This window comes from Protopterus annectens, chromosome 12.part0, assembly GCF_019279795.1.
Source record: "Protopterus annectens isolate FY-2018-M chromosome 12.part0, PAN1.0, whole genome shotgun sequence".
Classification (NCBI taxonomy): domain Eukaryota; kingdom Metazoa; phylum Chordata; order Ceratodontiformes; family Protopteridae; genus Protopterus; species Protopterus annectens.
In genome coordinates, this window is record NC_056746.1 from 569426573 (window position 1) to 569448430 (window position 21858).

General features: G+C 42.4%; 1 protein-coding gene across 1 annotated transcript in view; it reads right to left on the reverse strand.

The window, feature by feature from the left end:
- The window catches only part of CCZ1 (CCZ1 homolog, vacuolar protein trafficking and biogenesis associated), a 1119178-nt gene that overhangs the window by 1044525 nt on the left and 52795 nt on the right, over nucleotides 1-21858 (reverse strand). The window contains exon 2 of the mRNA XM_044089701.1: nucleotides 17263-17337. The gene's annotated coding sequence lies outside the window, so the exon portion shown is untranslated. The remainder of the gene's footprint in view (nucleotides 1-17262; nucleotides 17338-21858) is intronic.

A 21858-nucleotide genomic window follows, 5' to 3' on the forward strand; every position in this document is an offset into this window, starting at 1 on the left:
AAAAATAAAAAAACAAGGCCCCAGTTAAGATTAGGGTGGTCTAATGGAAGCCATAGTAAAGTGACGATTTGGTCTGATTTGGCTGAGATGGTCAGAAGACAACACGGATCTAGCAATATGCAAGTACATAAACTTTGGTATCCAATGTTGTCTCTTCCATCTGCCACATAAACCCTGATGGTATGGAAGGACTTTCAGGAGAACGGTGGAACCAAAGGATGCCTTTGATCTAGACTGCAGATCAAGCTTATAAAACGAGTAATGAAAATAAGAACTGCAGACTATCTAGCAGCAGCATATATTAATCAGCAGGAACACTGAAGAAAGTCACAGACACGTTGACTATTCTAATACAGTGTGCATTTCATTTGAAGGGTATGGCCAACCCCTTGCAGTTATAAACATAGGCTGTACATTCAGATACCCACAGCAAGGTCACCTTAGAAACCCTGGTACCAAACATGGGTTTAGAAATGGAGACAGCGTTGGTCACACTTTCAAAGATCTTTCATATGGTGTAAGATGATGATCAACTTGCAATGAACTTCTGGAGAGTGTAACAGATATTCGTCACGGCTAAAAAAAATTGAGAAAGATATAATAAATGTATAGTCCGATTCAGGGAAAATGCGTAATCCACCTCTGGCAAAAAGTCAGGATTCTTCCACACAGGCACACTGGCCTTATGAAAAAGACTAGATTTGAAGGCTTACATGACAGTGCTTACAACTCTAAAATCCTCCTAGTAGACATAACCACTAAAAGAAAAAGCATTTTGCAGGACAGGAAGTTCAACTCAGTAAAACTTGTGGGTGCATAAGGAGCTACAGTGAGGCCTTGAAGTAAAACAGTAATGTTCCAGGAGAGTACTGCATCTCTCAATGTGGAATGTAACAGAAAAGTACCCTTCAAAAAGACTTCAGAAAGTCTAAGGGAAGCAGGTGGGGTATGCTGTTCTCCAACATGAAAATTAGAAACAGTGACTAACTGGACTTTACTAGAATTCGCCGACGAATGAAAAACACCAGCTAAGAATTACCAAATGGATAGAAATGGGGCTCAGAAAAGTGTCCAGTCCCTTGCAGCAAGCCCAGACAGAAAATCTTTTCCATTTACTTCTATAAACTGTCTTGTTGCAGGTCTTCTAAGAAGAGGTAAGGATGTGAACAGCATCAGAGGAAAGCCTGGAACTCTTGGCCATCACTAGAAATAGATAAGCCAAGTGGTCAGAATGAGGGACTTGATGTCCAAGTGGTCAGAATGAGGGACTTGATGTCCAAGTGGTCAGAATGAGGGACTTGATGTCCAGACGAAACCTGCCAGACAGTTGAGAAATCAAATCTCAACTGGGATTCAGGACCCAGGTAAGTGAACTATGCAAAGCCACAAAAAGCCAAATTTGGCAGGGCCAAACAAGGGAGTTAAGAATCACTCTCACCTTCCACCAGGCTGCTCTTTTTAAGGAATTTGACTGAGTGGGATTATGAGATAGGTGTAAAGTCTTGAAACCCAGAGGTCAAGTGTGGACAAGGGTGTCCCTCAGAGACTATCCTTCCTGTGGGATCAGGACAAAAAATCTTCTGCATTTTTTATTGGATGGGGTTGCAAACAGCAGGTTGGCCCTTGTGGCCGAATATCATTGATGCCACTGATGGGGCACCACTTCTGGAGCAGAAGGACTTATCTGCTCAATTAGTCCACAAGAATACAGGATCTTCCTGGAATGTACAAAAAGGGAAATTGGCTAGGCTTAAAATTGTTCACAAGGGCAGCTGGCCTAGTACTTACTTACCTATGTACACAACATGCAGAAAATGCTAAGAAGACAATGACCACTGCCAAACCCTCATGGCTTTCCAACACAGGGGACAGGACTGGATTCTACCTTGTTTGCTACACAGGGGGCCAGGACTGGATTCTACCTTGTTTGCTGATGTACCAGATCACCGACTTATTATCCATTTGCAGAGCAATCACACCGGTGTGGATGAGATCCTGAAAGTTCTGCAATGTAAGGAGGATTGCCCGCATCTCCAGTACACTGATGGAAAATGTGGCCATCTAGGACCAGATGGCCTGCACTGTTCTCTCTTCATAGTGACCCACCACCCCAGAATGGCAGCATCCATAATCACCACAAGCTGCAATGGGGGAAGGAAAAAGGGACAGCTTAAGGGAACCAAAGGGAATGTTATTTACTACTGAATATGCCGTTTGCAAATCAGGGTGACCTTGACAGGATAATTCATTGGTTGAGAGAGGAAAGACCACCAAGCAGAAAGAGTTCACTAAAGGACTCTCGTATAAAGTACTGCATGAAGGATGATGGTGATTGGCACCGCCATGGATTCCAAAAGGCAAAGAATCAGATGGGCAGGAGAATGCTGGTGCATTAATACCAGAGAAGCTTGTAGACATACAGAAGACAGTCTGGCTACTGGGAGTTTGACTACGTAACAGGTTGTGTCCAGGTGGCAACCTATAAACCGTGACGCCGGATCTGGTTCCATTGCTGATTTCTACCAAATGACCATGATTCCTAAGGACAAGCACTGGTGGAGTAAGGAGTCTCAGGCTTGAATGACAGAGACTTTACTGGAGGCCATTATAAGCCAGTCATCCAGATAAGAGAAAACCCAGAACCCTTGCAGTCTGAGATATGCAACTACCACTACAATATGCTTGGTAAAAACCCAGGTGATGAGGCCACATGGCAGTGCAGTGAATTGAAAATGACTAGATCCCAGCCTGGAGCGTATATACATCCTGGACTGCCCGACTATCTTTATGTGATTGAAGGCATCTTGAAATCGTCCACTTATCACATGCAGTCATCCTTCCTCAGCAGATGGAAAATGGATTACACCATGATATCTGTAACATCTCTGTTTAACGAAGGTGTTCATCTGACATAGGTCCAAAAATGGTCTGGAGTCACCATTTGTCTATGGAACTCAACTCCAGCTCCTCTTTGGTCTTGTGGGACTTCCCAGATGACTCACTTGGTTAGCAGTTTTGAAATCTCTAGAGTCGCTCCTCTTCATTGTAGGGCTGTTTTCAGCACCCATAAATCCTGAGTGATGGCTCTCCAGGCATAAGTGCAGAGAAAAGCATCCCTTGACTGTCTCCAGAGTTGGGATAGTTGGTGCTGTGGACCACCTCTGCTTCTAGTATGATGTCCACTGGTAATTTCCCTATTCCTGGGTGGAGGGGGTTGTCCTGTCTCCAGAGTGTTTGGGGTAAAACCTTGGGACTTACAGAACTACAGACACTTTTTGCCCTTCTGGTAGAGGGGAAAAAGCTTTTGTAGGGTTACAAGTTGAATTCTCACAGTAGAAAAATTCTCCCTCCTGCTCACTCCTGGTAAGTATATCTTTTGCCTTAGATCCAAAGAGGGTGAATCCATGGAAATGGACACTCAAGAATGACATCTTAAAGTTCTCCACAAAGTCACACAAATGCATCCAACCATAGCGGTTGACAGTAATGTTCATACCTGCTGCTCTCAATGGATCATTAAGAGACAGACTTGGAAACTTCCTAAGTCAAGTTCTTCTGCAGAAGAGTTAGATAGGACATGTAGTTCAGCACACATACGGCCAACATTACTGAAGTGAACATTTGCTTCCCAAATCTGTCCAACGTGCAATACTCCCAGTTTGGAGGGAATGACAGAAGAACTTTCCTCACACAGTTCTTTCTTAGTAGCAGCTACCACCACAATAGCATTCTGGTGTGCCCTGTCCCTGGGAGAAACTAAAAATTTGCCTGGTTTACAAGATTTTAGTTCCACCATGTCCAGTTCCTTCCAAGCAAGTTGACAGACAAGTATGACTAATTTGTCCACAGGAGGAACCAGTTAGGATGCAGATGGGACCAGATCCAAATGCTTCAAGGAACACCAACTAATCTGGGAAAGGGATGTTGGTAGTCCAAACTCTCTTTTGTCTCAACTGTTCAAGAAGGTCTCCAAGACAGAAGTCTTAACCAAGGGAGATCTTGGGGATCCTTCCTACCCATCGAGGTCTGCATCATCTGTGAGGTACTCCTGAGGAAAGTGCAGATGCCTCCTTTTGCACTGATGTTTCCTGTGTTTTCTCCATGATAGGAGAGTCTGGGGAGAAACTGTAAGCTTCAGGGGATCCCAAGAGCTGGGCTTGCCTCAGACTAGATGGAACTGACTATCTCAAGAATAACAAATGGTTCAGAACCAAAGCACCTGAAACAGTAAGGTTCAAGGCAGATCTGGGTAAGAGTGAAGAACCCCTCTCCTGAATGGGAGAGAACCTTTTCAAAAGCTTTGAAATCCAAAGGTCTCTTCAGATTCAAAGCCCCAGACACATTTTCCCCCTTCAACGTGGCTTGCCCCTGAAGCAAATGCCAAAAGCAGAGATGTGAAGGGCTGCAGAGCACTGAGAGGTAGGGATGACTCAGAGATTCACGGAGTTGACCCTAACCCCTGGACCCAACTTCTTGGCTCCAGGACACATCAAGATATGACAGGCTGAGCAAAGCATGGTAAAGAAAAGGTCAAAGGGTCAAAGTAAAAAATGTCCAGGTTATTGGCTCCAATGGGGTACCACACAGGGGCACCTGGATCCAATATTACCTGATTTGAAGGTCGGATTAGAGAAGGAGACACCAGAAGGGTTGGTGATCAACACAGAACCGAGGGTGTTCTTAAACTCCATTGACCACGTCTCTCCAATGGGGGGGGGGTCAGTGATCAGATACATGGTGGGTATGCTTTAAGAAGGATGGTTACAGGGCAGCAGAAATCGTCAGGGACCAGATCTTAGCAAGAGCCAACTACGGAGTCAAAGAAGTGGAAGACAAATCTGAGGGGGTACAAAATCTTATGGCCCAGTCCAGAAACTGCCATTGTATTCATATTCTCTATTGCACCTTCAGGCTCCCCCTCTTTTTGCTTCACCTTCCCTCTTCTGTGCATCTCCATAATGAAGTGGAACAGGAATAGGATTCCCCAACCATGTGAAGCAGAGTCCATCCCTAACCCCATTTAAACCTCGACCAATGGATGGAAAATCAGAAACTCATCCTCAGTTTGGATTCCATGCCTTTGATTGACAGAGGCAGACTGTAATACAACAACAGGACTTCTACACGTATGGCAAGTGCAATGGCCCAATCTTAACACAAAACTCAAAACCCAAAAAGGCCAGCACTCCAGTGAGAGGTTACAACAGACTTTTATGTCAAAAGGTAGTCCCACAGACTTACAGCCGTAAGCCTTTTTTAATGCATAATACATAAACTCAAAATAAATCACATTTATAGAGAAAAAAGTCATAGTCAGTAGGTACATACCATCCAATCAACTGACAGCATTATAAGTGCTCATTCAGCCCAGGGGAAAAAAGACCCCCCCCCCCAGTCTGACAATCCACATTTTTTTCTTTTTTATTCAGAATGTTGTGCCAACCAGCTTTGAAATTCCTATTGCCAAAAACCTTATCAATAACAATAAATTTAAATTGAACAGTAGGGTGTTTGATAGTATGCTTATATAAAGCATTAGTACAGCATTTACTTCTGATATTACTAAAGTGTTCAGAAAAACGTAATCTAATACGTCTTAAAGTCTGACCTACATAAAATGCTGAACACGTACATACAGCTAAGTACACCACCTAATCTGTACTACAATTGGCAAATATATTGATATTGAATATACGGGATGTATTTTTACTAATAAATTCCTTTGTTTGGCACATATGCCTACAAAATGAGCAATGACCACATAGAAAACATCCCACCAGTATTCCACCATCCAAAGTACCCTGAATGGTGTTTGCAGATTGTTTTTAATCATTACAAAACACAAAAGACCATCCCCCTAAATCTTCTGCCTCTCCTGAAGGAAAAACGACAACTGGCACCCAAAGATTATTGAGCTGTTATCAGCTAATAAAATGTCCTAATGCTGTTGCACAAGGTCCATAAAACAAAAAGCATTGCGTCCATAAAGTACAGTTGTGTACCTACCATAAATGCAGATGTTAGAGTGTATTCACTGTTGCAGTCATTACTCTTGGGTTATCCTGCTGGCAGGCTACCTGCAGTCGGCCCGAATTCCAAAGTCCTGGTCCGGCGTCGGCTGCCATCACCTCTTCCCTGATGTCAGTGCGCCAGGGGTATAAAAGATGCAGCCGATGTCATTTTCTTCAGTTTTCCTTGCCCCAGATGTCAGGTGCCCCCAAAAGGGTAGGCTAAAAAAACGCTGTTAATAAAAGCATGCACTAAAATAAACAATACCTTCATCTACAAGCAAATACACCACATAGGTTGTATAGGATAGAAAAGCACAGATAACTCACAGCAAAGAAAGGGAAATGGTGGGTGGGTAACCTGGACTGCAACAGTGAATGCACTTGAACATCTACATTTATGGTAGGTACACAACTGTACTATGTTCATCGTGTTTCACTGTTGCAGTCATTACCCTTGGGTTGAAATCCAAAGCTGAGGATGGGTGGCTGGGCTAAATAGGATTAGGAGAGGCTATGAGGCCCTGCAGAACTGCAGTGGCAAAGCCTGCTCTGTATTTAGAGTAAAGAGGCAAGTGGTAGTGCTTTGTAAAAGTGTGCACTGAACTCCAAGTTGCAGCCTCTAAAACATTTTTGGTTGGTACTCCTCTGAGGAAGGCTGCTGCTCTGGTAGAATGAGGCCTAATGCCCTTAGGCACCGATTTGCCATGCTGTGAATAGCAGAAATGGATGCAATGGTCTATCCATTTAGAAATAGTCTGTTTTGAGATAGCCTTTCCTTGTGATCCTGCAGCATATGACACAAAGTTGCTCAGTCTTTCGGAAAGCTTTAGTTCTGTCCAAGTAGAAGCATAGCTGCCTGTGTATGTCCAAAGAATGCAGAATTTTCTCACCCTTGTTCTGTGGGTTTGGATAAAAGGTAGGCAAGTGAATGGTTTGATTGAGGGCCACACTGGACACCACCTTAGGCATAAATGTTGGGCTTGTCCTCAGAGAAACCCTGTCTGGATGAAAAATGATAAAAGGTTCCACAGCCATGAGTGCTTGTAACTCCGAGACTCATCTTGCAGAGGTTATTGCTAGGAGCAGAGCTGTTTTCCAGGATAAAAATTTTATATCAACTGTTGAGGCTGGCTCAAAAGGAAGCAGTGTGAGTTTTTCCAAGACATAATTGAGGTCCCATGCCAAAATTGGTGCTCTCCTTGGAGGCCTGATGTTTTCCGCCCTTCTGAGGTACTGCCTTATTAAAGGATGAGAAAATATAGGTGGTCCCGTATTGTAATGGGCTGAAATGGCAGAGGCATGAATCTTAACTGATGAAAAGGAAAGGCCTTTGTCCAGCATCTCAGTTAGGTATTGTAAAATCTGAGGTATATTTGGTACATACGTGTCAATGCCTTGTTCCTGGTTCCAAGCACAGAATCTCTTCCATTTTTCTGCATAAGATTTTCTGGTACTGGGCCTCCAAGTAACATCCACAACAGCTTTTGAAAGAGGAGTGTTCTGAATGACTACATTATCCGCCATGCTGCCAGATTTAAGGTCCTGAGTTGGCTGTGCATGATCTGATTGTTTTGTTGGGTCAGCAAGTGAGAAGTTTGAGGCAATATTCATGCTGGACCTGGAGACAAGCTCTTTAGGACTGGGTACCAGTGCTGGCGTGGCCAGTCTGGTGCAATCAGTATAATTTTTGGCTTCTCTTGTCTGTCTGACCGTTAGGAGTACCCTGGGAAGGAGGGCAGTGGAGGAAACGCATATACTGTTAGATTTTTCCAGCTGAAGGATAGGGCGTCCACTCTCCATGCTTGTTTGTGATAAATCCTTATGCAAAATCTCTGTAATTGGCAGTTGTGAGGGGAGGCAAATAGATGTATGTCTGGGCAACCCCATTTCCTTGTTATCATGCTGAAGACTTGTGGATCCAGTTTCCACTCGTGGGGATCCATGAGGTTTCTGCTTAGTTCGTCTGCCAGAGTATTTGTTTTTCCTGGCAGGAACTGTGCTTGCAGGTGAACTTGATAAGTCAATGCTGTGTCCCATAAGGTCATTGCTTGTCTGCAGAGGGGGTAGGAATGTGTGCCTTCCTGCTTGTTTATGTACCACATGACTGTAGTATTGTCCGTCTTTATCAGTAGCTGTCCTGGATGAAGTAGATCCTTGAAAGCTGTCAGGGCATTCTGAACAGCTAGCATCTCTTTTTGATTGATGTGAAGATGCATCTGGCTTGCAGGCCATGTGCCCTGAATACATTTTCCTGCCATATGGGCACCCCAGGCATAATCTGATGCATCCGTTGTCAGTGTCTGTCTGGCTGTGGGTAAAGTGAATGGCAGACCCTTGTTGTGGTGACAGGCCTGTGCCCACCATCGAAACTCCTGTTGGAGGCAGGGAATGAGGGTAATTACTGTCTCCAGGCTGTGGCAATGCGGAGTCCAAAGACTTTTTAGATGCCACTGTAGTTTCCTCATATGCAGTTTGGAATATGGAATTAGTAGAATGTAGGATGCCATGAAGCCCAAGGCCTGCAGGATTTTCCTTGCAGATAACTGGGTCTTTGTTGCCAACTTTTTGAAGTAAGAAGTCAGTTGCCTTTGTTTGTCTGGCGTGAGATAAGCCATCTGGGCAGTTGTATTTAAGCTTGCACCCAGGAATATTATCTCTTGAGAGGGTGCTAGTTTTGATTTATTTTCGTTTACTGTGTACCCTAGGCAAATTAGTAATCTTTTTACAAATGCCAGATGCTTTAGAAGAATGTCTTTGTTCTCTGCTTGAATAAGGCAGTTGTCCAAGTAGGGATATATTTGAATTTCTCTTTGTCTGCAAAATGCAATTACTGGTGCCAGGCATTTTGTGAAGACCCTGGGTGCAGTAGATAAGCCAAAGGGCAGTGCAGAGAATTGGTAGTGCTTTGAGCCATCTTCTGCAAGACTGTCTGACTGGGACATGCAGGTATGCCTCTTTTAGGTCCAAAGTTACAAGCCAAGCCTTCTTGCCCAGCATGGGCAGTAGCTGCTGTAGTGTCAACATCTTGAACTTTGGAACCTCCAGGAACGTGTTTAGTATAGACAGGCCCCAGTATTGGTCTCCAGGTTTTGTCCTTTCTGGGCACTAAAAAAAGTATGGAGTAAAATCCTTGCCCCTGCTCTTGTTGTGGTACTTGTTGAATGGCCCTCATGTCCATGAGGGTTGTAATTTGTTTTTGTGCCTCTGCCCATTGATTGTGTGGCAGGTCTGGCATACCTTTTGCCCTTGGTAGGGTGTGAAAATGGAGCCTGCAGCCTTGGGACACTATGTTCAAGACCCATTTGTAATGGGTTATCATTTGCCAATTTGGTGAAAAAAGTGCTAGTTTCCCCCCCCTAAGGGGGCTGCCAAATGAAAAGTGCTTGGATCTGGCAGAGGAAAGCCATTGGGACTGTTTCCTGTAAGGTTGTGATTTGTCTTCGCCGCTTTTGGAGGTAGGAGCACCCCATTGTTTAGACCTGTATGAGCCTTGGGGCCAACATCTGCCTCTGGGATGTCTGTATCTGCCTCTTTGTGGCCTGTTTGACACTGGAAAGGACCAATTTTTTGAAGGCCAGTTCCTGCTAAATCTGGGTGGCTGTACCTGTAAGAAATCCTTAACTGTCTGCATGGATTTCGCTTTATTCTCCATTTTCTTCAACACCTCTTCTGCTTTAGCACCAAACAAAGTATCATGCTGTAATGAAGCATCTAATAACTTTGCTTTAACATGATCAGGCAGATTCTGTTCCTTTAACCAAGCATGCCTTCTAATAACAGAACCTGTAACAGCGGCCCTGCAAGAGGCCTCCAGTGAATCATAACCACATTGCAATAAATTCTGCATTTCCTTGTTCCCTGAACATTCAGAATTCGTCAACATTTTCCGTTTAAGCAGTGACATTAAGTATTGCTGATATTTAAGCATATGAAACTGATAATTTAAAGCCCTTACAGCCAAGGTAGCAGAAGTGTAAACTTTTTTTCCCCATCTGTCCAGTGCCCTAGAATCCCTATCAGAGGGGACAGGTTTTTTTTGCAGTAGAGGCTTTGACCCCATTGGGATCCTGTGATATAGTTTCTGGGTCAGCAGCAGGGTTTTATTATAGGAATTTATGAGAATCTGGGACCCTGTAGTATCTGTCTGGCTTAGCAGGTGCAGGGGATAAAGTGTCAGAGGATAGGCCAGAGTCTGAAAATACATCATCATCTACAATGTCTAGAACAGGTGGAATAGCAAGGGGTCTGTGCTGAGGAAGTAGCAGAAAGTCTCTGAGCCTTTTCTTAGATTCTGAGTAATCTTGGCTCTCCCAGTGGAAATGCTCCCTCATGGTATGCAGGGTTTCCCCAAAAGAATAATCCTCAGGAGGAGAGGCTGAAGGAATGGATTTTTCAGCATCAGAATCCTCACAGGGAGGAACAGAATAATCCTGTTCAAAAGAGGAATCAGAGGAAATAGAAACCTGATCAGAAGAATCATATTCTGTCTCTTGCCTAGGCCTCTTATCAGGAGGGGGATGGGAACCCCTGATCAGAGTAATTAGGTCTTTGGCCATTTTAAGCATTTGTTTTTTAGGCATGGAAGTCTGAGTAGGAGAATGCTGTACTTGTTTCTTTGTCTTTAGAGCTGCTTTAGTTTTTGTCTTTGAAGCTGAAGATGGTTTAACATACAACTGTGTAGGTCTGAAAACACCCTCAGAAGCCGATACCTGCTCAGCGGCTCTGGACCCATCTGAGGGGATGATTTCCAAGTGTCCAATACCTTGAGTATTCAGAGGCCCAGTTGGCTCCACGTGGGAGTCGGAAGCGGCCTGTGGCTCTGAGGTAGCATGCACCAGGGGCTGCGAAATTGCCTCACTGAGAACTGGCGATTGGACTAACGGAGGCCTCGTTGTCTGTTTTGGACCTCAGATGCCTATCCTTTTCCTTGTCCTTGCGTTTCTTGTAAACTCCGGTTGTTGGATGTTCCGACGGCATTATATAATTAAACCTACGGCCAAAGTAATGAAATGCAAAATCGAACCGACGCTTAATAGTGCGTTGGTTAAATCTAGCACAAAACCGACAGTTAGCAACGCCGTGGTCAGGGCCTAGGCAAGGAATACAGTAAACTGCCTTTTGGCTTTTCCCGGTTAGGGGTCGCCACAGCGGAACTCCGGTCCACTAATGATTGGCAGTAGATTTTTACGTGCTGGCTTGCCGGGCCTAACGCACAACCTTCAACGAAGGAATGCCCATTCACGCATGTCGACACACAGAAGATGCTCTAACTGAGAATTGAACGTGAAACGTCTAACTGTGAGGCGACAACACTACCGCAGAGGCAAGGAATACAGTAAGAGTGAAAATCCTTATGAGGTATTTGCTTCCCACAAGAAATACAATTGTTAACTTTTTTTGACATCGGTTCTGGAGCAAGAAAAAAGTTTCCCCAATGGGGTACTTAGCTTTAATGAATACTTCGGTTCTGAAATTTGGATTTGAAAATCTCAGGAGTCGGCCGACTGGCACTTGCGAACTGCTTTTGCTTTGGGCAGCAAGAAAGACTGAAGAAAATGGCATTGGCTGCATCTTTTATATACCCCTGGCGCACTGACATCAGGGAAGAGGCGAAGGCAGCCGACGCCAGACCAGGACTTTGGAATTCGGGCCAACTGCGGGTAGCCTTGCCAGCAGGATAACCCAAGAGTAATGACTGCAACAGTGACACACGATGAACATCTAGTGGTTAGTCTAATGGTGTTGTCTGTTCCACCTCTATTAGACTGATATTTTAATAAGTCAGTTCTATGTAAAGATTGTAACCCTCTACTAGTCTGGAGAATGTGTGACACTGTACCCAAGTTCTCCAAATCTATCCATCAATTCATACAGTTGAAATAAAAACTCCTCATTTGTAGAACAAATTCTACAAACTCTCATGAATTGTGATTTTGGAATATGTTGGATAATGTGTTTTGGATGACAGCTGGAGGCATGGAGTAAGGTATCAGAATTGAATGGTTTTCGATAAACAGAAGTTTCCAGTGTTCCATCCTGTTGCCTTTTCAATAGTACATCCAAGAATGAAATACACTCCCTATCATAATGTACTGTAAATTGGACCCCCCACATATTTTATATAGATATCGAACAAATATTCAACATCTGATTTCCAAACCATCCAGCAGTCATCCAAAAATCTCTGCCAAATATCTATTTCATCCAGGAACAAATTATGGCCATCGTCATAAATGATTTTCTGTTCCAAGTACCCCATGAAAAGGTCAGCATAAATTGGAGCAAACAATGCACCCATAGCCATACTTTTAAGTTGTAAAAAAAAACAACTGCCATTGAAATAAAAACATTCTTTGCAAGAACGTGCTCAGTTAGACAAACCAGGGCTGTATATGGGATCTTCTGCAACCAATAGTCCAAAGTGGTAATACCTGCCCAATGAGGAATACTCGTATACAGAGATGTAACATCTAAGGTACACATGATCCACCCAAGCTCCAATTGTGTATCAGACACAATATTAAGAAATTCCATGAGGTCCTGTATACGTGCCCTCACTCCATTTAACAATGGCTTTAAATATGTTGTTAAAAACACTGATAATAGTTCTTTAAGACAGCCATTACCAGAGACAATAGGCCTACCTGGTGGTTGTGTGGCATTCTTGTGGATTTTGGGGAGAAGGTACAAATATTGTGGTAAAGGATCTTTAACCATCAAATGGTAACAACTTTTTTGACTGATAATACCTTCACTGACCGCCAAACGCAAAAACTCATCGATCTCACTCTTGAATCTAGATGTTGGATCAATGGACATAGCTGTGTAAAACTGACCACCCTTCAACTGCTTCTCAGCCAGATATATAGACCAGTCCATAACCACTACTGTCCCATCTTTATCTGCAACAAAAATGACTGTTTTTATTCTTCCTTAGGTTCTCTAAAGCTTGAAGTTCTAATCCAGTTAAATTATTGGAAACATTTTTTTGTATTTGATTGTGAACCAAAATATAAATCTTTGAAAACATATTTTTGGAAGATAAACATATTTATTCATAGGTGGAACAAAAGTAGATCTTTGAAATTCGAAGGTCTGTTGAGATAAAGATGTTTGCGCAAGTATTATCAAAATACAATCTAAGGTTTAACAAGATGCAAAAAGAAGCCAAATCATTCACAAAAGTGTCCGCAGACACCACACAACCAGGAATAAAATTTAAACCTTTACTAAACACCTGGATTTCAACATCTGAGTAACAGCTGAAATATTGTGTACATTGTTTAAATTGACTTTTGAGGCCTCAGGAGATGTAATAAAGTTTGTAGTGTAACATCTTGATCTGGGCTTCCTGCCGCCCCTTCTTCTAACTCTAAAGGGATGGAACTTTTATTCTTATCTTTACCCAAAGTTTTGAAGGAGTTACATTTTTTAGACGGTGTTGACCCCTGTTGGTACTCAGTTTCAGTGTATATGAATGAGGAAGAATCTTCCCCAGAAGTATCACTAATTGATTTTTTGAGTATAGAGTATTTCCTTTTCTTCTTTAGGCCAGTATTATGAACTTCCTGCTTAGAGAATTTTACACTTTCAACCTATTCAAACATTTTTCCTTGACTGCAGTCTCTAACATCTCGATTAAACTTGCAAAGTTTTCTTTCCTTGAGTTCTCTTTCAAAAATGTAAGTGCTGATTTGCTTGAGTTTGAAAGAAAGATCTGTACATTTGATGACCATCAAACTGTCTAGCCTGCTCACAAATCTCAGTCACTGTAATGCTCAAACTAACATTCTCCCCCATAACCTCTAAAAACTTCCTAACATACACCCTCCTGATAAATGCCCATGATACATAGGGACACAACTGGGTTTGGTTGCATGGCTAGGCTTATAAAGGCCCTGGTGGTCAACAGCCTAGCATATACCTATGAACCTATAACAGTTTTGTCGATGTGCCAAACTCAGACCTGTTCATATCCGATATACTGTACCTAAATGTTGAGGTTAACGGAAGAGCCAATAATTGACAACGTAGTTTAACTGATTACCATATAAATAACACCATTAAAACAGTCAACAGAAAAACAGGCTCCTTATATAGAATAATAAAGCTAGAACCAAGATTGCTCACTCCCATCTAATCTCTACTCGTCTGTACGCCTCACCTATTTATACCAACCTAAAGAAAAATAACATTAACAAACTAGCAACTTCCTACAATAACATTGCCAGATTCGCCACTGGCAATCCCTTTAGAACCCACCACTGTCTGAATCTTCGGCAACTAGACTGGCTTGAATTCCAAAACCATCTGATAATCTCCCAACTCACGATTGCCCACAGGATATTCTACCAACCCAACACCACTCCTATACTCTCCAATCTCTTAATCCCCTATAAAAATCTGAATTCCTTACGTTCTTCTAGCAAATTCCTCGCTATTATAACCAAGTCTAACAACATAGCTGGTGACTCTCTGTTTACTAACGTAGCAGGAAAAAACTGGAATCTGCTACCCAATGAACTAACACTAATCGCATACTTGCCTCTCTAAACAAAAACTCAAAAAACACCTCAAAATGCACTGGTTATGCCCTTGTAGTAACCCTGACTAACCACCCTCTTCCACCACTGTTTCTTCCTCTTCCAAACAAACTTCCAAACATTTTAATGCTTATTCACGTAAGCAAGGCTGGTACTGTTTAAACTCTAATCAACATACTGCTGAAATCTTTCTACTTGATGTGAAAAATTCCATAAGAATCTTACTGCGCTACATTTTTATTGTTGCTTTTTTAAGTGTAAATATTTTTACTGTTGTTTTTTTTCCAAGTGTAAATATCTTTAGTATGTAATAATTACTTGTTCTATTTTTTATTAATCCTTTAATTTACCTTGTAACGATATTTTGAATTTTTTTATCTTGTTGGAGGTTTTCTCCCCGGGCCTCTACTGAAAATGGAAATATATCCAGCTAGACTAGCCCGGTTAACAAATGTAAAATAAAATAAAAATAAAATAAAATAAAATAAAATAAATAACTAGTACCTGCATAGGACTTTAATAAAAATGAACGCAATATTCTTGGTAACTTTTAAGTTGATATGATTTTACTTTGTGAATTACACTGGGCAGTATATTTTAAATCGAGAATAGTACAACTGGGTCATGCAAGATCCCTTTTCAGTGGAGTCCCAAGGAGTAAAGCTCCAGAAAAAAGGAAAATAAATCATTATACATTACATGAAAAAGTACTAAAAGTAGAAATATCAAAACATTTTCAATCAATAATTTAACTAATAAAGTATGGAATATATACATACATTTGGAAAGATAGCAAACTTAAAAAGTAGAGGTACAATATAATGGCAAACAGAGCAACTTTAAAAGTACAGATTCAACAGAATACAATGCTAGATTTAAAGAAAGATTGAAGGGATATATCAATATAGGGATATAAGTGGGAAAGGGATGCTATATAAACATGTCATCTGCAACAATTACTACTGCATCTTGAATGTTAAAAGCCTGGCAGGGCAGAGAATTGTGGGATCCTCTAAAAAGAAGGGTAGGAAGCATGCAACCAGGACCAGGATGGGTTAGTGAAGGTATCAAACCAAGTCAGCCTTTACAAAGCCAGTAAATTGCAGTCCATTAAAAAAATGTACATCTCATTAAAACACTGCTAGTGTTAACTGGATGCCCAGTTTAGCATACCAGGCTTCAGGAAATAACACCGTATGGGTCAGTGAGGGGAAGCCTGAAGCATTTACTGGTACATAAAGGAAACTCAGATGGTGGAGCCTTTAATCATTAGTGGGATGAGTAAAAAGGCAAGGTTGTGGCTCCAAGTACTGACAATCTTTCTGGACTTTGGGGGAGGGGGCATGTACTGCAACAGTTTGTTGTGAGAAGCCATACACTATGGTTAAAAAATGGATGAGTTCCAGGCTTTCAGAAAGTATAATTAGAAGTCTCACTGACACAACCTGAATTTTTTTCTAACATCCAAAACCACAAGTGACAGATAATTACACAATGATGCAAGGCAGCATCTCTGAGCGCAGCATAATTGTCAAGTCTACAGAAGAGACTTTTACAATCTGATGTGTTGTTTTGAAGACTACGACTCAAGAGTCACTCCAAATGGGACAGTTTAAAAGTCAATACCCAACACCTTAACCATCTACATTTATAATTTTATTTTAGGTTTACTGTCACACACTTGTTTAGTTAATAGTTAAATACTGTTATCCACAAAGCTTCAGACTGTTAAATTCCCAGAGATTAATAAACCACTCTCCGTGCTCTCCTAAAAATTAACATCCGCTTTCTATGCAGAATTCAAATAAAAAAAAAAAAAAAAAAAAGAAAGGCTAAGCTTCTTGAGATGTGTGCTGTTGTGTGATAAAATGTGATGACCTTATTTATTTTTTGGCTCACCACAGCAGATGTCAGCTGTTCCTGACCTCAATCACTCTGAGGTGAGGAGACTAAGGACTATGGAGCAGAGTTACACTGCTATTATTTTGTCCACCTTATGCATGTGCTCAGTAACATTCCAGAGGGCAGGATGTACAATTGGTCACGGCTGAGCAGCCCTTTACTGCCACACATCAGCAAGACGCCCTGTCTAACCGCAGAAGCACTTTTGCGTTTGCTTCCCCAGTCTCAAAAAGGGAAATCAAACTCACTAATGTGCCCTTCACATCCCTCCCTCAGGATGGATGCTCCCATCCTCCCCTGCAAAGGCCTCAGATGTCCACGCTGCTGATCAAATCCTGGTCATCTAAGCTGTAGTCAGGCCTCTATCCCTCTACACCATCATGGAAACTATCACACATCTCTTACGGTGCCAGATCCCTACATCATTACTTTAGAAGTCAACACTGCTCTGACTAATAATGTCAAGGGCAGCAGTAAAAACAGAGAATAATATTCTTGCTTTGAAATGATCTCTTATGTGATGAAATGTGTGCTCTTTATTTGAATGACATATTAAATGGTAATCACATCACATGAGAAAGACTGCAGATTTTGGTTCTGAAAACAGTGTCACTGACTTATTCAATGCAACATACTGCTGTGGCAATTGCTGAATTCACTTGCATGTCTACAGATGCAGCACACAGTGAAAATCAAAAGTGGCCATATTACCTCTACTCAAAATAAATCTCTCCCAGCATTTACTATATACAATGCACTGATTAGCAAAATTTAACTTTACAATTAAAAATGAAACTGTCACTCACCTAGTCATGAGTATTAGTGAAATCTCCAAGTGATATGAAAGCTAACACTGAATCTGGCTGGCATTCCTTGTGTCACTTGTGAACAAACAAAAAAATAAACTGTTAGCACTGAAATGGCAAACTACTTACACACATTTTCAAACGAAAAACAAATATGGTCACTCTTCATAAACAATGAAAATTAAAACATGGTCTTATTACAAATGTTTAATGTCAAAACATTGTGATAATGAAGCCTTTCCACAAAAGGCTCACCAAAACACTAAGGAATGTGATACCAATCACTCCTTTTTAGTAGAAGAAAGTATTTTCGGATACAGGTGGGTCAGCAAAGGCAGGAAAAAACTGATGTACAATCTTCTGTTCCTTATAGGCAAGAGGGTTCCCAGCTCCCAGTTCACTCCCTGCTCACACCACCTTCACCCTTAACTGCCACATAGAAAACAACTAGAAATAGAAAGAAGCTATGGCAACAGCACTTTAATTGCATGCTGTGGGTAAAATATTCACAGAAAAAGAGCTGATGAAAGATGCAAAGCATACGTGTTTTGAATAAAACTGTATTTTTAACCAATACACATTTCTGGTTAAATTGCACAAGGCTAGTCTTAACAGCATTAACTCATTAGTATCTGTGGGACATGGACTTTCACACCTCTAACAGCCTACACATATCCTTACACTCCAAATCATTTCCGAAAAAAAGGCATTTTTAACTTGACTTAACAACAAGTGCTAGATATAAGCAATGCAATGTATGGAGCACCACAAGTATGATCCGATACCGGAGGAAAAAGATAAAACTTATTGGGCTGTTCCCTAACGTGACACCTGCTGTTAACAGCACTTGGGATGTTCAAAAAAAGCTTATTAAAGCCACCCATTGCACTGTTAAGATTAGGTCTTGAACTAGGGACTAAGTGGTCAGTGCTTGCTGGCAAAGAATAGAGTCAGAAAGTAAAACAGCTTTTAAGGGCCATCAGAACTTCATTCTGCCATATGTACAAAGTGTGGCAGAACAAAATGTGTTACAACAGCTTAAGATGCATTTTTTTTTTTTTAACTCTCTGCCAGAGAAGCCTAATTTCTGCCCGCTATACCTCTCAAATGCCACTGATTTTGCCTAACACTTTATATCGGTCCATTGTAAAATATCTGATTTTTTGGTAAATCACTTTCAATTGCAAATGACAGAGTTTCATACTTCTTACTGTGTAGAAAATGCATACTGATGCAAAACATGTTCTACTAACTGTTTATGTTAATTAAAGTAATATTAAAAAAGGCTGCTCTTTGTTTAACTGCAGCAGTTAAAACAGCTTTGAAAACTGTTAGACACTGTTTAAAAAAAAAAAGTTTTAAAATTCTTCACAGGGGCACTTAAGTTTCTGCTTGCTGTCTGTTTAGTACCATCAAGAGTTTTATCAGCTTTCAAAGGCTTTGAAAGTCACTAAAACACTTCGCATTACTACATTTTTCCTTTAACTGGCACTACATGGAATACACAGAACTCCTAGAAAGTACAGTTGTGTACACTTACCATAAATGTAGATGTTCGAGTGTATTCACCGTTGCAGTCATCACACACGGGTTATCCTGCCAGGGGTACCCTCAGGTCAGACCGAATACCAGAGACTTAGTATTTCTGCGTCGGTTGCTGTCACTTCAGGACTGACGTCAGGTAATCAGTGGTATAAAAACAGGCAGCTGACGCCATTACATCAGTTTTTCTTGCCCCAAATGTCAGGAGCCCCCAAACGGGGAGCCAAGTTACGGTGGAAAAAACACCACCAGTAAAAAGTAAATACCAATAGCCCTGTAAGGAGTGAGGAAGAGAGAAAGAAAAAGAGTGAGACACAAGGGGGCTGGAGGGTGGGAAACCAGGACTGCAACAGTGAATACACTCGAACATCTACATTTATGGTAAGTGTACATAACTGTACTATGTTCTTTGTATTTCATTATTGCAATCATCACACTCGGGTTTATTCCCAAAGCTGAAGAATGGGTGGAGGCAGTCAAGAAGAGTTGGGGCTGAGTAGTATGCCCTGCAGGACTGCTGTTGCATAGCCCACCCTGGATTTGGAAAAAATAGGCAGGTGGTAATGCTTGGTGAAGGTATGAACAGAACTCCAAGTTGCAGCTTCCTGTCCCTGGTGGGGACTCCTCTGAGAAAGTCTGTAGAGGTTGAAGTTGCCCTAGTGGAATGAGTTCTGACCCCTGAGGGGGTGGTTTCCCATGGTGTTTGTAACAGAAATGGATACAGTGTGCTATCCATTTGGAGATGGTTTATTTTGATATGGCCTTGCCCTCTGCCCCTGGTGCAAAGCTGACTAATAACTGGTCAGATTTCCTAAAGGGCTTAGTCCTATCAAGGTAGAATCGGAGCTGTCAGTGCACATCTAAAAAGTGCAGGATTCTTTCCCCCTTATTTTGAGGATTAGGGAAAAAGGTGGGCAAATGGATAGATTGGTTGAGAGCCACACTGGACACCACTTTAGGCATGAAAGTGGGGCTGAGGGAGACCCTGTCAGCATGAAAAATAATGATGGGTTCCACAGCCATAAGTGCTTGTAGCTCAGACACTCTTCCAGCTGAAGTGATGGCCAGAAGCAAGGCGGTTTTCCAAGAGAGGAATTTTAACTCTGCTGACACTGCAGGCTCAAAGGGGGGAAGCGTGAGCTTTCCAACACAAAGTTAAGGTCCCAAGCAGGGGTAGGGGTTCTTCTTGGTGGCCTTAAGTTGTTAGCCCCTCTCAGGAACTGCTTGATGAGAGAGTGTGAGAAGAGAGGTGGCTCAGTGCTGTAATGAGCAGAGATGGCAGAGGCATGGATCTTAAAGGAAGAAACAGATAGGCACCTGTGGAGTAGGTCTGCTAGTTAATCCAGGATGAAAGGTAAGGAGGGCTGTGCTGGATCCGCTCCTTTAGTGTGGATCCAGGAACAATACCTTTTTCACTTGTCAGCATAGGATTTTCTTGTACTGGGTCATCTGGCTTCGCATATGACATCCAGTACCTGCTTGCTTAGGCTGGCCACTGGAGGAGAAGTCAAGAATAAGCCAAGCTGCAATGTTCAGGGTCTGCAATTGCGAATGCAAGAACTGACCCTCCTGCTGAGTCAGGAAAGTTGAGATCTGGGGGAGGTACCACGGAGGCAACTGTGACAGACTGTGCAGTAGTGGGTACCAGTGTTGGCGTGGGCAGTCTGGGGCAATCAGGATTGCGCTTGGTCTTTCTTCCCTTATCTTGAGTAATACTCTTGTAAGAAGAGGCAGAGGGGAGAATGCATAGATTGAGAGGTTTGCTCACTGGAATGATAGGGCATCCACTTTCCAGGCCTTGCTGTGAGGATCCCTGGTGCAGAATTTGCTGAGCTGGTGGTTGTAGGGGAGGCAAAGAGGTCCACCTTCGGGGTACCCAATTTCTGCGTCACAAGGCTTATGGTGTTGTGGTGTAATTGCCACTCATGTGGGGCTTAAGTTGTCTGCCAGGGAATTTCGGTTGCCTGACAAGAATTGAGCTTGCAGGTGAATATGCATGGCTAAGGCCGTGTTCCACAGGGTCATGGCTAGCCTGCATAGTGGCTAAGAGTGGGTTACCCCCTGCTTGTTGATGTACCACATCACTTTGGTGTTGTAGGTTTTGATTAGTAGAGGTCCCGGAGAGAGTAGGGATCTGAAAGCTGTGAGAACATGCTGAACAGCTAGCATATCTTTTTGGCTGATGTGCAGATGAATTTCATTTGGACTTCAGTGGCCACGAATGCACCTGCTGCCCAGATGTGCACCCCAAGCATAGTTAGGGTCTGGGCAGCATGGGGTTGTGTAAAGGGAAGCCCCTTGTTGTGGTTGCATGCTGCTGCCCACCAAAGGAACTCTTTCCTTAGACAAGGTATCATAGTTATGATAGTTTCCAGGTCCTGAGAATGTTGGCACCAAAGACTTAAGTACCACTGAAGTTTCCTCACATGCAGACTGGCATATGGAATTAGTAGAATGCAGGAGGCCATGAACCCTAGGGCTTACAGGGTTTTCCTTGCAGATAGCTGGGTTCTGGTGGCCATTTGAGAGAAGTAGAGCCTGTCAGATAGGCTTGTTTTTCTGGAGTAAGGAATGCCATCTGGGATGCTGTGTCCAAGCTAGCTCCCAGGAATACAATTTTTTGACTGGTGACTAGTTTGGATTTATTTTCGCTGATAGTGTACCACAGGGAGGTTAGAATGTCCTTTACAAATGTCAGGTGCTGCAACAGCTTTTCCTGACTGTCTGCCTGAATCAGGCAATCATCCAAGTAGGGGTAAATTTGAATAGTTCTCTGTCTGCAATAGGCAATGGCTGGAGCCAGGCATTTTTTGAAAACTCTGGGAGGAGTGGATAAGCCAAAGGGAAGTGCAGAGAACTGATAATGCATAGATGCTACCCTGAAATGTAGATATTTTCTGCAGGAGTCCCTGATGGGTATGTGCAGATAGCATCTTTGGACAGCATAGGCAGAAGCTGCTGTAGGGTGAGCATTTTGAATTTTGGTACCACCAGGAAGGTGTTTAGAATGGAAAGGTCTAAGATTGTGCGCCATGTGTCCTCTTTTCTGGGTAC